Genomic DNA, 6,883 nt, shown 5'->3' on the forward strand with positions numbered 1-6,883 from the left:
AGATGGGTGACTGATTAGACACCAAAAAAGAATAAGTAGCCCTGAAAAGGGCTCACAATAGAGGTGACAGTCCTCTAACATCCCATGTACCAAATACCTTACATACCAAAGTGTATGTAAGGAGGATTTTGTTATCCTTTTTTAGAGGTTGATTTCTCAGAATCCATGGCCATGGTAATATTTAGTTTCCAGGTGTTAGATAATAACTCCCCAAATAGCCCCAAGGATCCTAGACAGTAATTCCTAGAATCATAGTGACAGACAGTCCTATTGTGGCTGTATCATGAGATATGGGGGTGACATAATTGATATTTATCATATTTGCACAGAATGATGACATTGCTAAAATTAACTTATGAGCTTAATGTTGGCAAGATGCCCTCTTTGTCTGTTGACCTATAAAGTAATTGGGCATTGGTTAGTGAGTGGGGAAACCACGGGGAATCCATAGGAGAATCCAAAGAGGAATGCATGTACCTGCCTCAACTGACCCCCATTGAGATTTGAGAGGATTTGTAGGAGTGCACAAATTGTGCCTGTCTTGATTGACCCCATCGAGATGTAGAGATAGTTGCCCCACCTTCTCTCCTTTCCCTACAAGAAGGAATGTTAGGGAATGCTATAGGAGTTGGTGCTCCTATCATCAGCAACTCCCTTTGAGAAGACTAGACTAGAATAAAGTAAGATTATTAACCCCTCCAGAGTTGTCTTCCTGTCCTTCCTGTCTGACCAGATCAAGAGTGAACCTATTAGAGGCTGGAGTCCAAAAACTCCAGTGTCTCCAATGTGTTATCTGTGAAACACTTGGAAATTTGAATAGATATGGATTAATAAATTTTTTTAACATTTGATTTTAAAACTTTGATTTCCAGATTCTTTCCCTTCTTCCCTCACCACCCACCCCTACTGAGAAGATAAGCAATTCAATATAGGTTGTATATGTGTAGTTATGCAAAACATTTCCATAGTAGATATATTGTGAAAGACTGACTATATTTCCCTTCATCCTATCCTGCCCCCCACTTTTTCTATCTTCTACTTTGACCCTATCCCTTTTCAAAAGTGTGTGCTTATAACTACCCTCCTCCCAAGCTGCCCTCCCTTCTATCATCCCCCCCTCTTATCCCCTTTCCCCCTACTTTCCTGTAGGGTAAGATACCAATTGAGTGTGTATGTTATTCCCTCCTTAAGCCAAATTCAGGGAGAGTAAGGTTGACCCATTCCCTTTTGCCTTCTTATTCTTCCCTTCCATTGTAACAGTTTTCCCTTGCCTCTTTTATATGAGATAATTTACCCTATTCTGTCTCTCCCTATCTCCTCTCATTATATTCCTCTCTCACCTCTTGATTTAATTTTTAGATATCATCCCTTCCTATTCAACTGATCCTGTGCCCTCTGTTTATGTATACATGTACACATATATACACACACTCACATATGTATTTATATGCACATATAGCCTCCTATATAAACATATATGTGTATGTATACACATATATACACACCACACACACACACACACACACACACACACATATATATATATATATATATATTTCTTTCAACTCTCCTAATACTGAGAAGAGTCTCACGAGTTACAATTATTATTTTTCTATGTAGGAATGTAAATAGTTCAACTTTGATAAGTTGTTTATGATTTCTTTTGCATGTTTACCTTCTCATGCTTCTCTTGCTTCTTGTCAAATTTTCTATTTAGCTCTGGGTTTTTCATCAAGAATGCTTGGAAATCCTCTATTTCATTGAATAGCCATATTTTCCCCTGAAACATTATACTCAGTTTTTCTGGGTAGGTGATTCTTGGTTTTAATCCTAGCTCCTTTGACCTCCAGAATATCATATTCCAAGCTCTTTGATTCCTTAATGTAGAAGCTACTAGATCTTGTGTTATCCTGATTGTGTTTCCACAATATTCAAATTGTTTCTTCCTGAATGCTTGTAATATTTCCTCCTTGACCTGGGAACTCTGGAATTTGGCTATAATATTCCTAGGAGTTTTTGGTGGTGGGGGGGATATTTTTCAAGAGGTGATCAGTGAATTCTTTCAATTTCTATTTTGCCCTCTGGTTCTAAAATATCAGGGCAATTTTCTTTGAGAATTTCTTGAAGGATGATTTCTAGGTTCCTTTTTTGATCATGGCTTTCAGGTAGTCCAATAATTTTAAAATTATCTCTCCTGGATTTATTTTCCATGTCAGTGGTTTTTCCAATGAGATATTTCACATTGCCTTCTATTTTTTCATGTGTTTGATCTGTTTTATAGCATTTTGATTTCTCATAAAGTCATTAGCTTCCATTTGTCCAATCTAATTCTGAAGGAATTATTCTCTTCAGTGAGCTTTTGAAATTTTTTTTCCATCTGGCACTGGTTAGTGTCTTGGATGGTGAGAATCAGTGATGAAGTAGCCGGAGGAGTATGGGTAGATAGTGTGGATTGCTTCAAATTTATAGATATTAGTCAGAATCCTCTTTTTACAGCAAGCTTTTAGGGATCATCATATACTAGGAGGTAGCAATATGACCAATCTGTTCGCTTTAGCTGCTGATGGATGCAATAAAATGTATTCCATTGATTCTATGTGGCCTAGTTGAGAGAGACCTTGGTATTCACTTAAGGACTGTATGAGAAAGTTAAAGGAGGAGGTAATAAAAATTACTATCTTGATGGGAGATGCTGAGCTGTATCACAATATCCCCTTAGCAGTTTCTCATAGAAATATCATAGTGAAGACAGTTTCTCCTGCTTATAAGCACCTAATTCTGTCACTACTAATTTGGAAAATAGGGCACCCTCTTTCTGAGGTGCTGGATAAGATTTCACAGTTGGATGATTTAGGGGAATGGGAAAAGGATAAATTTCCTTGAGAGAGGAAATTAAATGGCCAGCAGATTCAAAGTCAGAGTGGATTAGCAACGAAAGAATTGTTTACTGATCTACTGAGAGAAGGGGTAGATTTTGGAAGAATAACTTTCTAACTAAAGAACTATAGAAAATGTACCAAGATAAGGGGCTTAATATTAGATGGAGTAGGAAGTAAGAACTTCCCTTATAGATCCTCCTGAAACCTTGTATCCAAGTTTGTCCCACCTTCAGGGAGAATAAGAAATTGGCCAAGCCCCAGCTCAGATTAAAGAAATACACAGACAGGATTACAGACCCCATATCAATTTGACCATATATTGGGAAAACGGATCAAATACTATAACTAGGGCATTAATAGATACTAGGGTGGAGGCCTCTCTTATATATGAGAACCCTGATAAATTCAAACATGAAACTCCTATTACCATCACAGGACTGGTAGGGGCTGAAATATCTCTTCAGACAACTCAAACTAACAAGGAAAATTGGACAATTATCTAAGAAAGTGTCCCGTCCAGCGGGACATCAACGGGGGCTGGAGGCCTGGAAGAAAAGAAGGGTGGCAGGGGACACAAGAAATGGAGATAAGGCAAATTGTCTGATCAAGTCTCATTTATTGCAGGCAAGCTCACGGTTCTTGTACATGCAGAACAGGGAAGTAGAAGATTTCCAGGGGTCTATTCATGGAAGGGTTGCTTCAGTAAAAACCACAAGCTATTCCTTCTCGCAGGTGCTTATCTCAATGGAAAGGCTACCAGATGTTCTTCTTACTTAGGGTATTACTCAATCAGCAATTTAGTCAGGATCCGTGCGGGGCCCAGTCCCCACAAGAAAGAATGTACTATAGTAATTGTACTGATTCCTGAATACATCATTGGAACAGATAGATTGAGAAGTAGGACTCTAAATTTACCTGAGGTGAGATGCCAATTTTCAGTCAGGAAGACAGGAATTAATACAGTTTTAGTGGGAAAAATAAAAATGGACCCAATCACTTTACCTGAACCTTCTGAAGTAATTATTTTAAAGCAGTATCATGTACCAGGTGGGAAAGATGAAATTACCAACACTATAAAGGAATATGTTGAGGCTGGAGTGTTAGTCCCTACAACCACTCAATGGAATAATCCTGTCTGATGAGTATAAAAGTCAGATGTGATGTGGAGAATGATAGTAGATTATAGACAATTGAATAAGGTGAATCCTTCCTTGTATGCTGCTGTTTCAGATGCTGTTATGTTAATAGAAAAGATCCAAAAATATGATGGGACTTGGTACAAAGTTACTGATTTAACCAATGCTTTCTTTACTATTCCAATAGATTCTGGGACCAGTTTGCTTTCACTTGGCAGGACAGACAACATACTTTTACCTGCTTGCCACAAGGATATCTCCATAGCTTCACTATGTCATAGGATTGTGGTTGAACATTTGGATGAATTAGAGCTACCTGGTGTATAGTTTACCCACTACATAGATGATATTATGATACAGGGAAAAATGTAAAAGAAGTGAAGAAGAGTTTAACATTTTTAATTTGAGCATATGAAAAGCAAAGGGTGGGAGATTACCCTGCAAAGATTCAAGGGCCAATTGGCAAACTATAAAATTTTGGGGTATACTGAGAGTTCATTCATTAATGATATATTCAGACTACATCTTTAAATTGCCCCATACACTTTCATAATAGCCAAAAATCTCAAGTGAAAATTTGCTATTAAACTTACTATTCTCTGATTTATAACAAAACATACTTCATTAAATATTTAAGTTTTTAAATACCTATTTTTATCACATCCTTTTAAAAGCCCAATTCATGTGTAATAGCATCCAGATTAAAAAGTTTTTGTCTAACAGTACTTCTGTTACAATGGTCTTTCAAATATCACAATATAAGAAAATTTAGAAATACAACAATATAAAAGATCATGTTTTTAAAACCTGAAACAAAACCTAAGATGACATCAATTGAATTTCCAAATTATCACATATAGAAATCATTGATCTTATTACTATTGGCATTTTAAAATCACTTTAGAATTGTCAAGTATGTTATAATTACATTCAATTAAAGAAATAATAATAATGTAGTGCTTAGTGTGTACCAGTCATTGTATTAAGCACTTTGCAATCATTATATTATTTTGATCTTCACAACAACCTTGGGAGGTGGGTATCATTATTATTTTTCTTGTTACACATCAGGAAACTGGGGCAGAGATAAACATAACTTGCCTAAGATTATGCAGCTAATAGATTTCTGCAATTGGACTGTAATTGAAGTTTCCCTACATTTTTCCAGCATTTTTTTCAACACCTGTATTTGGGAATCTGATCTGGGATGAGAGAGATTAACAGGGAGAAGGATAGGGTCTCAGCTCTGGGGGAGCTACAAGAGATTTTTGTTTTAAATAATCATTCAAAGAAGGGTTAACAAGAGGTTGCTATAAATTGCAAACTGTCTACCTATTTTTTTTTCTTCACTCTCATATACTTCCAAACTAGCTGCCTTCCTTCGTTGCCCTAGTACAAAGAAGCTATTAATCTTTCCATTTACTTTTGAAACTTTTATAAAGTTTAATTCTTATTTTTCCTTAAAACAAATTCTACAGAGTGGTACCCCAAAACTTACTAAGATATTTCAGAATCGAGTGAGTTCCAGGAGTTAGCCCAAAGTCTCAAGAGTTCTCCCCAGCAATTTTAAATTAATTACTCTTCAAACTCCTAATCTGCTAAAAATGTTCTAGTAGTTCCACAAACTAATTATCTGACTTTATTTCTATAATTCCAACATAGTCAAAGCTGGAAAAGATAGGGGGAAAAAGTGTCTTATGGGTTTTTTTTCTCTTTTCTTATAATCTGATCTCTCATGGAAAGCCTAAAATGGGAATTAGTACTGCTTACTGGGACAATTGCCTCAAGTATCAAAGTTCATTCATCTTTTCCAGTATTCTAAACTCTTTAGCTACAGTCCTTAGAAGTTTTTCTGGTTGGCTGCATTTTAAATCTTTCAAGTTAACAAAATCTGCACAGACATTTTACATTTTACAAAGATATAAACAGACAAAATGACAAGACAGATACAAAGATACAGATACAAAGAATTTTAATGTAGCATGCAGTCACAGTCCATAGCTGGGACCAGATGCACAGAGGTAACTGATCATTCTATTATATTGTGGGGGAACCCAACGCTGGAACAGAACAGGTAAGAACCTCCTGGCCTTTGGAGACTGGAGCCAAACAGAGTAGGCAGGAACAACTGGTTAGGGGAACAGAGCGTGCAGAAAGGATATCCTTACTAGAGAGACTTGAGACAAATCAGATACTGCAGGGTCCAGTTTTCCTCACAAAGAATGGTAAGCTTGACCAAGGCAGCAGCTTGGAGATTGGAGCAGGAACAAGGGCAAAGGACTCACCAGATGAGGTGGGGAGGCAAGGAGGAGTAGACTCAAGAGGAGTAAATCTCCAGTGATGCCTGGTTCATTTCCACTAGTACCACAGTCCAATGGCCCAGTTCCATGTCTGATCCCACTTCTGACACCAATTAATGTTAACCAGATGGAACCAGCCTCTAAAATGTGGATGGCCAGATCTGAACAGAGCAGGAGAGTCAGGAATCAAAGTGAAGTTTAATTTCAAAGTAAGGGAAATGGCTTGCAAGCAAGGACATGTGTGCTGGAGCCCTGCCCCTGGGGGGTGGGGGACCTGCTTTAGTGTGGGGAGATCTAATACTTATACCAATAGCTGTGCAATCAGCTATAATCCTGAAAATGAGAAGTGCCAGTAACAATATGGCAAGTTTTATTCTTAGCAGGGCTTCATGAAAATGATGGATAACAGCAACAAAGTGACAAGTTTGATTCATAGAAGGGCTTCATGTATCCATGAACATGGATATAGTAGGTGCTTATCTGAGCTTATAAAATACTTGGTGCTGGCCAATACAATATAATAATTACTAATGATATGAAAAAATTCTGGGATTTTGCTTTGTCTGAG

The sequence above is a fragment of the Petaurus breviceps genome, unplaced genomic scaffold (genome assembly GCF_028583685.1).
Source record: "Petaurus breviceps papuanus isolate PSGF00001 unplaced genomic scaffold, PetGlider_PUasm1.0 91133, whole genome shotgun sequence".
Lineage (NCBI taxonomy): Eukaryota > Metazoa > Chordata > Mammalia > Diprotodontia > Petauridae > Petaurus > Petaurus breviceps.